Below are 14994 nucleotides of genomic sequence, written 5' to 3' on the forward strand. Positions count from 1 at the left end.
CCCTGAGGCAATTCAAATGGCAGTAAAGCTCATTGATATGCGCAGGCACACCCATTTACTATGCCAACGCCTACGAACATCACATGACGCCCCCAGGACAGAGCTTTTGGCACATAATATCAGCTCTTAAAGCGAAACCCACAGCACAAATGCAAATCTAGCCTCATCACATGACGCATGCCCCTGAGAGAGAATGTGCGCCAAAGTGGATTTAGAAGCCCAGTGAGCCACCCTGTCTCTAAAACGGCCGACGTGCCAAAGTGATTCTTAAAGGGCCAGCGCGCCAAATCGAAAACTGAGTGACCCCAGGCTCCAAATCGGAGGCTTAGCCACCCCAGCCTCCAAATTGGAGGCTGATCGACCCTGGCCTCCAAATCGGACCCAGCGTGGACCCGCTCAAGAAATCGGACCCAGAGGGACTCCGCTCACCAAATCAGACCCAGAGTGGCCCCGCCCAGCAAATCGGACCCAGAGTAGCCCCGCCCACCAATTCGGACCCTGAGAGGTCCCGCCCACCAAATTGGACCCAGAGTGGTCCCGCCCACCAAATCGGACCCAGAGTGGTCCCGCCCACCAAATCAGACCTTAAGGGGCCCCACCCACAAAATCGCACCCTGAGGGGCCCCTGCCACAAAATCAGACCCTGAGGGGCCCCAACAAAATCGGACCCTGAGAGGCCTCGGCCAGAAAATCGGACCCTGAGGGGCCCCGCCCACCAAATCGGAGCCTGAGGGATCCCCGCTAACAATTCAAGCCCTGAGGAGCCCAGGCCAAGGAATCGGATCCTGAGGGGCCCCACCCACCAAATCAGACCAAAGGCCAAAGTGGCCCCTGGGAGGCACTCACAGTTAAAACGGATCCTGAGTTGAAAGTCTTGCAAGTCTCTCTTAAAGGGGCAGCCCGGGCACCATTTCAAACCACTATCTGTACTTCCTTCAGGAAATACACATCTAGTGTTAATTTTGTTATCTTTATTCAGTTGATTTCCGCAATTAATGCGGCCCGAACCGCTACACACACAGACTCTGTTGAGGCATCATTTCGAAGCCAGCGTCCACGAGTGGTGTGCTAAGTATTTTTCGTGTCGATTGGATTTGTAGCTTTTGCGCAATTTGCGTTTGAAAATTTTTTTTCTCATCATTGGAATGCATTGTCTCAATGCATTGCCATAAGAATACATGGGGCAGTCGTGAGGCGATTCAAATTTGAGGGCCAGTTGCGGCAGTTAAGCTCATTGATATGCGCCGGCAGACCCAGTTACTATGCCAACGCCTACAAACTTTACATGACCCCACCAGGACACAGTTTCTGCCAGATAATATCAGCTCTTAAAGCGAAACCCAAAGCACAAATGCAAATCGAGCTTCATCACATGACGCATGCCCCTTAGAGAGAATGTTCGCCAAAGTGGATTTAGAAGCCCAGTGCGCCAAACTGTCTCTTAAAGGGTTGATGCGCCAAAGTGATTCTTAAAGGCCGGTTCACAAAAATGAGTCTTTATGGGCAGGCACGCCAAATCGAAAGATGGGTGACCCGAGGCTCGAAAACGGAGGCCGATTGTCCCCGGCCTCCAAATCGGACCCCAAGGGGCCCCGCCCACCAAATAGGACCAAGAGTGGCCCCGCCCACCAAATCGGACCAAGAGTGGCCTCGCCCACCAAAACAGACCCTGAGGGGCCCCGCCCACCAAAACGGACCCTGAGTGGCCTCGCCCACCAAAACAGACCCTGAGGGGCCCCGCCCACCAAAACGGACCCTGAGGGGCGCCGCCCACCAAAACGGACCCTGAGGGACCCCGCCCACCAAATTGGACCCAGAGTGGTCCCGCCCACCAAATCGGACCCAGAGTGGTCCCGCCCACCAAATCAGACCTTAAGGGGCCCCACCCACAAAATCGCACCCTGAGGGGCCCCTGCCACAAAATCAGACCCTGAGGGGCCCCAACAAAATCGGACCCTGAGAGGCCTCGGCCAGAAAATCGGACCCTGAGGGGCCCCGCCCACCAAATCGGAGCCTGAGGGATCCCCGCTAACAATTCAAGCCCTGAGGAGCCCAGGCCAAGGAATCGGATCCTGAGGGGCCCCACCCACCAAATCAGACCAAAGGCCAAAGTGGCCCCTGGGAGGCACTCACAGTTAAAACGGATCCTGAGTTGAAAGTCTTGCAAGTCTCTCTTAAAGGGGCAGCCCGGGCACCATTTCAAACCACTATCTGTACTTCCTTCAGGAAATACACATCTAGTGTTAATTTTGTTATCTTTATTCAGTTGATTTCCGCAATTAATGCGGCCCGAACCGCTACACACACAGACTCTGTTGAGGCATCATTTCGAAGCCAGCGTCCACGAGTGGTGTGCTAAGTATTTTTCGTGTCGATTGGATTTGTAGCTTTTGCGCAATTTGCGTTTGAAAATTTTTTTTCTCATCATTGGAATGCATTGTCTCAATGCATTGCCATAAGAATACATGGGGCAGTCGTGAGGCGATTCAAATTTGAGGGCCAGTTGCGGCAGTTAAGCTCATTGATATGCGCCGGCAGACCCAGTTACTATGCCAACGCCTACAAACTTTACATGACCCCACCAGGACACAGTTTCTGCCAGATAATATCAGCTCTTAAAGCGAAACCCAAAGCACAAATGCAAATCGAGCTTCATCACATGACGCATGCCCCTTAGAGAGAATGTTCGCCAAAGTGGATTTAGAAGCCCAGTGCGCCAAACTGTCTCTTAAAGGGTTGATGCGCCAAAGTGATTCTTAAAGGCCGGTTCACAAAAATGAGTCTTTAAGGGCAGGCACGCCAAATCGAAAGATGGGTGACCCGAGGCTCGAAAACGGAGGCCGATTGTCCCCGGCCTCCAAATCGGACCCCAAGGGGCCCCGCCCACCAAATAGGACCAAGAGTGGCCCCGCCCACCAAATCGGACCAAGAGTGGCCTCGCCCACCAAAACAGACCCTGAGGGGCCCCGCCCACCAAAACGGACCCTGAGTGGCCTCGCCCACCAAAACAGACCCTGAGGGGCCCCGCCCACCAAAACGGACCCTGAGGGGCGCCGCCCACCAAAACGGACCCTGAGGGACCCCGTCCACCAAATCAGACCCTGAGGGGCCCCGCCCACCAAATCATACCCACAGTGGGCCCGCCCACTAAATCGGACTCTGAGGGGCCCCAACTACAAAATCGGCCTTTGAGGGGCTCCGGCCACAAAATCGGACTCTGAGGGGCCCTGCCCACCAAACCGAACCCTGAGGGGCCCCGGCAACAAAATCAGACCCAGAGGGGCCCCGCCCACCAAATCAAACCCTGAGGGGCCCTGCCCACCAAATTGGACCCTGGGGGATCCTGACCACCAAAGCGGACCCCGAGGGGCCCCGCCCACCAAATCGGACCCCGAGGGGCCCCAACCACCAAATCGGACCCTGAGGGGCCCCGCCCGCCATATCGGTCCCTGAGGAAACCCGCCCACCAAATCGGACTCTGAGAGATCCCGCCCACCAAATTAGACCCTGAGGGGCCCCGCTCACCAAATCGGACCCTGAGGGACCCTGCTCACCAAATCGGACCCTGAGGGGCCCTGCTCACCAAATTGAACTCTGAGGGGCCCCGCTCACCAAATCGGACCCTGAGCGGCCCCGCCCACCAAATCGGATTCTGAAAGGCCCCAACCACAAAATCGGACCCTGAGGGGCCCCGGTCACAAAATCGGACCCTGAGGGGCCCCACCCATAAAATCGGACCCTGAGGGGCCCCAACCACAAAATCGAACCCAGAGTAGCCCAGCTCACCAAATCGAACCCTGAGTGGCCCCACCCACAAAATCGGACCCTAAGGGGCCCAGGCCACAAAATCGGACCCTGAGGGGCCCCGCTCACCAAATCGGACCCTGAGGGGCCCCGCCCAGCAAATCAGACCAAGAATGGCCCCATCCAGCAAATCAGCCCCTGAGGGGCCCCGCCCACCAAATCAGACCCTGAGGGGCCCCACCCACCAAATAGGACCCTGAGGGACCCCGCACAGCAAAAAGGACCCTGAGGGGCCCAGCCCACCAAATCGGACCCTGAGGGTCCCCACCCACCAAATCGGACCCTGAGGGTCACCACCCACCAAATCGGACCCTGATCGGCCCCGCCCACCAAATCGGATGCTGAGTGGCCCTGCCCACCAAATCGGACCCTGAGGGATCCCGCCCACCAAATCGGGCCCCGAGGGTCCCCGCCCACCAAATCAGACCCTGAGGGGCCCCGCCCACCAAATTGGACCCTGAGGGGCCCCACCCACCAAATCAGACCCAGAATGGCACCCGCCCAGAAAATCGGACCCTGAGGGGACCCACCAACCAAATCAGACCTTGAGAGGCCCCGCCTACCAAATCGGACCCTGAGGGGCACCGCTCACCAAATCGCACCCTGAGGGGCCCCGCTCACCAAATTGAACTGAGAGGCCCCGCTCACCAAATCGGACCCTGAGGGGCCCCGCCCACCAAATCGGATTCTGAAAGGCTCCAATCACAAAATCGGACCCTGAGGGGCCCCGGACACAAAATCGGACCCTGAGGGGCCCTGCCCACCAAATCTGACCCTGAGGGGACCCGCTGACCAAATCGGACCCTGAGGGGCCCCACTGACCAAATAAATCGTTCCCTGAGGGGCCCCGCTCACCAAATTGAACTCTGAGGGGCCCCGCTCACCAATCGGACCCTGAGGGGCCCCGCCCACCAAATCGGACCCTGAGGGGCCCCGCCCACCAAATCGGATTCTGAAGGGCCCAACCACAAAATCGGACCCTGAGGGGCCCCGGACACAAAATCAGACTCAGAGGGGCCCCACCCACAAAATCAGACCCTGAGGGGCCCAACCCACAAAATCGGACCCTGAGGGACCCCAAACACAAAATCCGACCCGGAGGGAACCCACCCACAAAATCATACACTGAGGGGCCCCAAACACAAAATCGGACCCTGAGGGGCCCTGGCCACAAAATTGTACCCTGAGGGGCCCCACCCACAAAATCAGACCCTGAGGGGCCCCACCCACAAAATCGGACCCTGAGGGGCCCCACACACAAAATCGGATCCTGATGGGACCCACCCACAAAATCGGACCCTGAGGTGCCACACCCACAAAATCGGACCCTGAGGGGCCACACCCACAAAATCAGACCCTGAGGGGCCACACCCACAAAATTGGACCCTGAGGGATCCCAGCCACCAATTCAAACCCTGGGGAGCCCAGGCCACCGAATCAGATCCTGAGGGGCCCCACCCACCAAATCAGACCCTGAGGCCAAAGTGGTCCCTGAGAGGCACCCACACTTAAAATGGATCCTGGGTTGAAAGTCTTGCAGGGGCAGCAGGCAAGTCTCTCTTAAGGGGGCAGTCCGGGCACCATTTCAAACCACTATCTGTACTTCCTTCAGGAAATACACATCTAGTTCATTCTTGTTATTACTTTTCTAAACTGTGATTTAAAGTAGCAAATTTCAAGATGGTGTCTGTATATTTCCTCATGCACTTTACAAGTGAATTATGGGAGCAAGCAAGTTTTACAGCTGTCCTCACACACTGACGGTAGTGCGCCTTACTCCTGGTCAGAATGATGCATGTTTAAATTATGTCACGTTCAAGTATCTCTTTCATCTTTTTAAAAGTTGATCGATGTTTGGGTTAAGATTGAAATCAGAAACTGCGTATTCTAACTGACAATAGATTATCATCATCTTGTTGCCACCTGTCAGGAAAGTGTTTGAAAAATTGCTTTTTTAATTCTACCGAATAAAATCTTTTCAACAATCCTTTGATGAGATATATCATTGGGAACTAAGTTCAAAACAGAAAATTTGGGGCAAGTCAGAAACACCTATTAATTTGTTCAGACCATTGCCATCTTTGAATTTGTAAGAAAAAAGGGTTTATTACTATATTCTAAATTTTTAATTGGAAATCCCTGAATCTGAAAGTGAAGACCTTAATTCATCCTTGTTTATATCTTTTCCAAACTGTGATTATAAGTAGCAAATTTCAAGATGGTGTCTGTATATTTCCTCATGCACTTTACAAGTGAATTATGGGAGCAAGCAAGTTTTACAGCTGTCCTCATACACTGACGGTAGTGCGTCTTACTCCTGGTCAGAATGATGCATGTTTAAATTATGTCACGTTCAAGTATCTCTTTCATCTTTTTAAAAGTTGATCGATGTTTGGGTTAAGATTGAAAACAGAAACTGCGTATTCTAACTGACAATAGATTATCATGATCTTGTTGCCACCTGTCAGGAAAGTGTTTGAAAAAGTGTTTTTTTAATTCTATAGATTAAAATCTTATCAACAATACTTTGATGAGAAATATTTTTGGGAATTGAGTTAAAAACATTAATAAATATAATAAATGCCAGGAACACCTATCACTTTGTTCATACCATTGTCATCTTTGAATTTGTAAGAAAATCAGGCTTATTACTAGAATCTAAACTTTAAACTGGAAATCCCTGAATCGGAACGTGAAGATCCTAATTCATCCTTGTTATTACTTTTCTAAACTGTGATTTAAAGTAGCAAATTTCAAGATGGTGTCTGTATATTTCCTCATGCACTTTACAAGTGAATTATGGGAGCAAGCAAGTTTTACAGCTGTCCTCATACACTGACGGTAGTGCGCCTTACTCCTGGTCAGAATGATGCATGTTTAAATTATGTCACGTTCAAGTATCTCTTTCATCTTTTTAAAAGTTGATCGATGTTTGGGTTAAGATTGAAAACAGAAACTGCATATTCTAACTGACAATAGATTATCATGATCTTGTTGCCACCTATCAGGAAAGTGTTTGAAAAATTGCTTTTTTAATTCTACTGAATAAAATCTTTTCAACAATCCTTTGATGAGATATATCATTGGGAACTGAGTTCAAAACAGAAAATTTGTGGCAAGTCAGAAACACTTATTAATTTGTTCATACCATTGTCATCTTTGAATTTGTAAGAAAAAAGGGTTTATTACTATATTCTAAATTTTTAATTGGAAATCCCTGAATCTGAAAGTGAAGACCTTAATTCATCCTTGTTTATATCTTTTCCAAACTGTGATTATAAGTAGCAAATTTCAAGATGGTGTCCATATATTTTATCATGCACTTTTCATGTGAAGTATGGGAGCAACAACACTTTTCAACTGACCTCGTGGCGCAACGGTAGCGCGTCTGACTCCAGATCAGAAGGTTGTGTGTTCAAATCATGTTGGGGTCAATCAGCTCTTTATGTCTTTTCATATCTTGATTGATGTTTTGGTTATTATTGAAAACAGTAACTGCGTAGTCCAACTGACAAAAGTTAACTCGACTTTGTTGCTATCAGGCTGCAGTGTTTAAGAAAATGCATTTTTTAGTTCTACAGATTATAATCGTTTCAAGAGGACTTTGATAAGAATTGTTATTGGGAATTCAGTTCCAAACATTAATAAATGTAATTAATGCATTAAGCACCTATTAATTTATTTTTACCATTGCCATCTTTGAATTTGTAAGAAAAGAGGGTTTATTACCAGATTCTTAATTTTTGACTGGAAATCACTGAATCTGATTGTAAAGATCTTAATTCAACTGTAGTGCTTCTGAATCCATATCAGAAAGTTGTGTATTCAAATCACGTCATGGTCAAGCAGCTCTTTCATATTTTTATAGCTTGATCGACGTTTGGGTTAAGATTGAAAACAGAAACTGGGTAATCCAACTGAAAATAGATTAACACAACGTTGTTGACACAGGTCAGAACAGTTTTTAAAAAAGTGTTTTTTCAATTCTATAGATTAAAATCTTATCAACAATATTTTGATGAGAAATATTATTGGGAATTGAGTTAAAAACATTAATAAATGTAATAAATGCCAGGAACACTTAGCAATTTGTTCATACCATTGTCATCTTTGAATTTGTAAGAAAATCAGGCTTATTACTAGAATCTAAACTTTAAACTGGAAATCCCTGAATCGGAACGTGAAGATCCTAATTCATCCTTGTTATTACTTTTCTAAACTGTGATTTAAAGTAGCAAATTTCAAGATGGTGTCTGTATATTTCCTCATGCACTTTACAAGTGAATTATGGGAGCAAGCAAGTTTTACAGCTGCCCTCATACACTGACGGTAGTGCGCCTTACTCCTGGTCAGCATGATGCATGTTTAAATTATGTCACGTTCAAGTATCTCTTTCATCTTTTTAAAAGTTGATCGATGTTTGGGTTAAGATTGAAAACAGAAACTGCGTATTCTAACTGACAATAGATTATCATGATCTTGTTGCCACCTGTCAGGAAAGTGTTTGAAAAATTGCTTTTTTAATTCTACCGAATAAAATCTTTTCAACAATCCTTTGATGAGATATATCATTGGGAACTGAGTTCAAAACAGAAAATTTGGGGCAAGTCAGAAACACCTATTAATTTGTTCATACCATTGTCATCTTTGAATTTGTAAGAAACAAGGGTTTATTACTATATTCTAAATTTTTAATTGGAAATCCCTGAATCTGAAAGTGAAGACCTTAATTCATCCTTGTTTTTATCTTTTCCAAACTGTGATTATAAGTAGCAAATTTCAAGATGGTGTCCATATATTTTATCATGCACTTTTCATGTGAAGTATGGGAGCAACAACACTTTTCAACTGACCTCGTGGCGCAAAGGTAGTGCGTCTGACTCCAGATCAGAAGATTGTGTGTTCAAATCATGTTGGGGTCAATCAGCTCTTTATGTCTTTTCATATCTTGATTGATGTTTTGGTTATTATTGAAAACAGTAACTGCGTAGTCCAACTGACAAAAGTTAACTCGACTTTGTTGCTATCAGGCTGCAGTGTTTAAGAAAATGCATTTTTTAGTTCTACAGATTATAATCGTTTCAAGAGGACTTTGATAAGAATTGTTATTGGGAATTCAGTTCCAAACATTAATAAATGTAATTAATGCCATAAGCACCTATTAATTTATTTTTACCATTGCCATCTTTGAATTTGTAAGAAAAGAGGGTTTATTACCAGATTCTTAATTTTTGACTGGAAATCACTGAATCTGATTGTAAAGATCTTAATTCAACTGTAGTGCTTCTGAATCCATATCAGAAAGTTGTGTATTCAAATCACGTCATGGTCAAGCAGCTCTTTCATATTTTTATAGCTTGATCGACGTTTGGGTTAAGATTGAAAACAGAAACTGGGTAATCCAACTGAAAATAGATTAACACAACGTTGTTGACACAGGTCAGAACAGTTTTTAAAAAAGTGTTTTTTCAATTCTATAGATTAAAATCTTATCAACAATATTTTGATGAGAAATATTATTGGGAATTGAGTTAAAAACATTAATAAATGTAATAAATGCCAGGAACACTTATCAATTTGTTCATACCATTGTCATCTTTGAATTTGTAAGAAAATCAGGCTTATTACTAGAATCTAAACTTTAAACTGGAAATCCCTGAATCGGAACGTGAAGATCCTAATTCATCCTTGTTATTACTTTTCTAAACTGTGATTTAAAGTAGCAAATTTCAAGATGGTGTCTGTATATTTCCTCATGCACTTTACAAGTGAATTATGGGAGCAAGCAAGTTTTACAGCTGTCCTCATACACTGACGGTAGTGCGCCTTACTCCTGGTCAGCATGATGCATGTTTAAATTATGTCACGTTCAAGTATCTCTTTCATCTTTTTAAAAGTTGATCGATGTTTGGGTTAAGATTGAAAACAGAAACTGCGTATTCTAACTGACAATAGATTATCATGATCTTGTTGCCACCTGTCAGGAAAGTGTTTGAAAAATTGCTTTTTTAATTCTACCGAATAAAATCTTTTCAACAATCCTTTGATGAGATATATCATTGGGAACTGAGTTCAAAACAGAAAATTTGGGGCAAGTCAGAAACACCTATTAATTTGTTCATACCATTGTCATCTTTGAATTTGTAAGAAACAAGGGTTTATTACTATATTCTAAATTTTTAATTGGAAATCCCTGAATCTGAAAGTGAAGACCTTAATTCATCCTTGTTTTTATCTTTTCCAAACTGTGATTATAAGTAGCAAATTTCAAGATGGTGTCCATATATTTTATCATGCACTTTTCATGTGAAGTATGGGAGCAACAACACTTTTCAGCTGACCTCGTGGTGCAACGGAAGCGCGTCTGACTCCATATCAGAAGGTTGCGTGTTAAAGTCACGTCGGGGTCAGTCAGCTCTTTATGTCTTTTCATATCTTGATTGATGTTTGGGTTATTATTGAAAACAGTAAAGGCCCCGTCTCACTAAGCAATCTCAGTAGCGAGATCGCTGCTGAGTCACAACTTTTGTGACGTAACAGCGATCTCACCAGCGAGATCGCTGTGTGTGACAGCGATCAGCGAGCGGCCCCCCTGCCGGTTTCGCTGATCGTTGGAAGAAACCTCTGGACATTTCTTTTGTCGCTGGTCTCCAGCTGGCCAGCACGCATCGCTGTGTGTGACAGCGGGAGACCAGCGATCAGGTGTAAAAAAATAATAAAAAAATAAAAAATATAGTTATTCTCACCTTCCGATGTCCCGTTCAGCCATCCCGCCTCTCTCTACGCTCCGGTCCCAGTGATCCTTTGCATGAATGACCGCGAGATTTTGTTATCCCGCGAGACCGTGACATCTCGCGGTCATTCGTGCAAAGGATCACTGGGACCGGAGCGTGGAGAGAGGCGGGATGGCTAAACTGGACGTCGGAAGGTGAGAATAACTATATTTTTTATTTTGATACTATTTTCTACAGCGATAGCCAGCGATGCCGGGTGCTCGGCATCGCTGTGCTGATCGCTGGTGAAGCTGTCTGTTTGACAGCTCACCAGCGATCACATAACAACTTACCAGCGATCCTGACACCTTGATATCGGTGTCGGGATCGCTGGTGAGTCGCTTAGTGTGACGGGGCCTTAACTGCGTAGTCCAACTGACAAAAGTTAACTCGACTTTGTTGCTATCAGGCTGCAGTGTTTAAGAAAATGCATTTTTTAGTTCTACAGATTATAATCGTTTCAAGAGGACTTTGATAAGAATTGTTATTGGGAATTCAGTTCCAAACATTAATAAATGTAATTAATGCCATAAGCACCTATTAATTTATTTTTACCATTGCCATCTTTGAATTTGTAAGAAAAGAGGGTTTATTACCAGATTCTTAATTTTTGACTGGACATCACTGAATCTGATTGTTAAGATCTTAATTCAACTGTAGTGCTTCTGAATCCATATCAGAAAGTTGTGTATTCAAATCACGTCATGGTCAAGCAGCTCTTTCATATTTTTATAGCTTGATCGATGTTTGGGTTAAGATTAGTGTTGAGCATTCCGATACCGCAAGTATCGGGTATCGGCCGATATTAGCTGTATCGGAATTCCGATACTTAGTTCCGATACTTTTTTCATATCGAATACCGGAATTGGAAGTTCCCATAATGCTAGGAGCCCGCTCGATTTGATTCAGCCAATGGGGATCCTCAGAAGTGTGGGCATATCCTGTTAGGCATGTAGGCATGTTAACTACTGGCATGGCTGTGATTGGCTGCTGAAATGATATCATGATGCACTATAAAAAGCGCTGCAGCCGCCATTTCTGGTCACTCTGCTGTGAATTCAGTTAGGGACAGGCTGCTGTTGAAGACTGTGAGGGACAGTTAGAAATAGCGATTCCACAAAACATATAGTGCTTAACCCAGGCTACATAAACCACCACTGTACCTTGCTTTTCCCTAGCAGCGCTGTTTTCACAGCTGTCTGCAAGGGTTGTGTGAGTGCAGACCCACGCTGTGTAGTGTGTCCTGCAGGCACGTCTGCTTGTAGGCCGGCCAGCGTGTGTCTCTGCCTCATACACATTTTTCTTTTATTGCTGCTTTTTTTTCTCCTGTATAGTGTGCTTCCATACGTATCCATATACGTTGGTTGCAAACACTAAAGGAGTGGACAGCGGAGCCTTTCAGCAGCCTTTCAGTGCTATAGCCCATTTCTCTGCACTGTTTTTGGCTGTCTGATAGGTCTCTCTGTGTGTGAGTGCAGCTCACGATGCAGTGTGTTCTACAGCCACCGCTAGCTGTAGTCCGCTCAGCGTGCGTCACTGCCTCATACATAGTCCTTTTTTTGCAGCTAATTTAGCCAGATTTTTGCTCCTATATTAGTGTGCTTCCAACCGCATCCATTGTCATTGGTTGGTTGCAAACACTATATAGGATTAGATAGAGGAGCCTTTTTGCTGGCTTGTGCCCTTCAGGGCCAGCCAGGCTAGTATCACCCTATTTTTTGGAGCCTCATCAATTGCATTGTAGGTTAGCTTCCTGCATTGTAATCGCTCCAAAAAGTTTGTGATACTATAGCTTTCAAACTTTGGTCACATCCTTTCCTTTCCCCCCACCCAAAAAAAAAGGAAATAAAGTTCACCAAACACTCCACTTTACAGTTGTCTAGGCCACATTAGATCATATTAAAGTGTAGTACACACACTAGAGTTGAGCGATACCGTCCGATACTTCAAAGTATCGGATCGAAATGGATCGGCCGATCTTAAAAAAATGTATCGGTATCGCCGATTCCGATACCGGAAGTCCCATTCAAGTCTATGGGACTTCCGGTATCGGAATAAGAAAAACCCTGTTTTTGCCTTGTACAGCCTCTCTGGGGTCTGTACGGGCCTTTCGGGGGGCTGTGCCGGCCTGCCAGGGGGTCTGTGCAGGCTCCGGTGGTCTGTGCCGGTCTGCCGGGGGGCTGTGCCGGCCTGCCGGTGGTCTGTGCAGGCTCCGGTGGGCTGTGCCGGCCTGCCGGTGGTCTGTGCAGGCTCCGGTGGGCTTTGCCGGCCTGCCGGGGGGCTGTGCCGGCCTGCCGGGGGGCTGTGCAGGCTCCGGTGGGCTGTGCCGGCCTGCCGGGGGGCTGTGCCGGCCTGCCGGTGGTCTGTGCAGGCTTCGGGGGTCTGTGCAGGCATCGTCCGATGGGACTACAAGTCCCATCGGGCGATGCCTGCTACCATGACAGTGATTGACACATTAGCCAATGATGGGACAGTAGTAGTCCCATCATCCGGCTAATGTGTTGAATGTAAAGAAAAAAAAATTACATGCTACATACATGCTACATACATACAACATGCATACTACATATATACTACATTCATACTACATACTACATACATGCTACATTCATACTACATATATACTACATGCATGCAACATGCATACTACATATATACTACATGCTACATACATATTACATATATGCTACATACATACTACATATATACTACATGCATGCTACATACATACTGCATGCTACATACATACTACATGCTACATACATACCACATATATACTACATACATACTACATGCATGCTACATGCTACATACATACCACATACATACTACATACATACTACATACATACTACATGCATGCTACATGCATGCTACATGCTACATACATAACACATATATACTACATGCATGCTACATACATACTACATGCTACATACATACCACATACATACTACACACATACTACATACATACTACATGCATGCTACATACATAATGCATGCTACATACATACTACATATATACTACATGCATGCTACATACATACTACATGCTACATACATACCACATACATACTACATACATACTACATACATACTACATGCATGCTACATACATACTACATATATACTACATGCATGCTACATACATACTGCATGCTACATGCATGCTACATACATACTACATACATACTACATGCATGCTACATACATACTACATGCTACATACATACTACATATATACTACATGCATGCTACATACATACTACAATTTCCCACGCAGCAATGGCATAAAGTGAGACTAGGGACTTTTTTTTTTAAGTGGCGGAGGAATACAGTGCGGAAGGATACCTACCTTCCGTCATTGGATTCCTGCAGCCCGTAGAGAACGGCAGCATCAGCTGATGCTGCAGTTCTCTACCCAAGATCGTCGTGGGACACACTCGTGGACTGCTTCGGATCGTGGGTGAGTATTTTTGTGGTTTGTTATGTTAATATTTATTCCGTAAAAGACAATGGCTTCGGGGAACAATGTGACAAGTATTGGTAAGTATGTTACTCTATGTTATATGTACTGTATGTCTATGTATGTATTGTATGAATGTATTGTATGTAGTATGTATGTAGTATATATGTGGTATGTATGTAGCATGTAGTATGTATGTAGTATGTATGTAGCATGCATGTAGCATGCAGTATGTATGTAGCATGCATGTAGTATATATGTAGTATGTATGTAGCATGTAGTATGTATGTAGTATGTATGTGGTATGTATGTAGCATGTAGTATGTATGTAGCATGCATGTAGTATATATGTGTTATGTATGTAGCATGCATGTAGTATGTATGTAGTATATATGTGGTATGTATGTAGTATGTATGTAGTATGTATGTAGCATGCAGTATGTATGTAGCATGCATGTAGTATATATGTAGTATGTATGTAGCATGTAGTATGTATGTAGCATGTATGTAGTATATATGTAGTATGTATGTAGCATGTAGTATGTATGTAGCATGCATGTAGCATGTATGTAGTATATATGTGGTATGTATGTAGCATGCATGTAGTATGTATGTAGTATATATGTGGTATGTATGTAGTATGTATGTAGTATGTAGTATGTATGTAGTATGTATGTAGTATGTATGTAGCATGCATGTAGTATGTATGTAGTATATATGTGGTATGTATGTAGTATGTATGTAGTATGTATGTAGCATGCAGTATGTATGTAGCATGCATGTAGTATATATGTAGTATGTATGTAGCATGTAGTATGTATGTAGTATATATGTGGTATGTATGTAGTATGTATGTAGTATGTATGTAGCATGCAGTATGTATGTAGCATGCATGTAGTATATATGTAGTATGTATGTAGCATGTAGTATGTATGTAGCATGCATGTAGT

The 14994-nt window shown here is 44.9% G+C and overlaps 1 non-coding gene across 1 annotated transcript; it reads left to right on the forward strand.

Moving 5' to 3' along the window:
• Positions 1-7166: 7166 nt before the first annotated feature.
• TRNAW-CCA (transfer RNA tryptophan (anticodon CCA)) lies at positions 7167-7238 on the forward strand. The gene has a single exon. It is a non-coding gene; the product is annotated as a tRNA-Trp (tRNA).
• Positions 7239-14994: the final 7756 nt, after the last annotated feature.

This window comes from Dendrobates tinctorius, unplaced genomic scaffold, assembly GCF_039654945.1.
Source record: "Dendrobates tinctorius isolate UK_male_01 unplaced genomic scaffold, ASM3965494v1 ptg000178l, whole genome shotgun sequence".
NCBI lineage: Eukaryota > Metazoa > Chordata > Amphibia > Anura > Dendrobatidae > Dendrobates > Dendrobates tinctorius.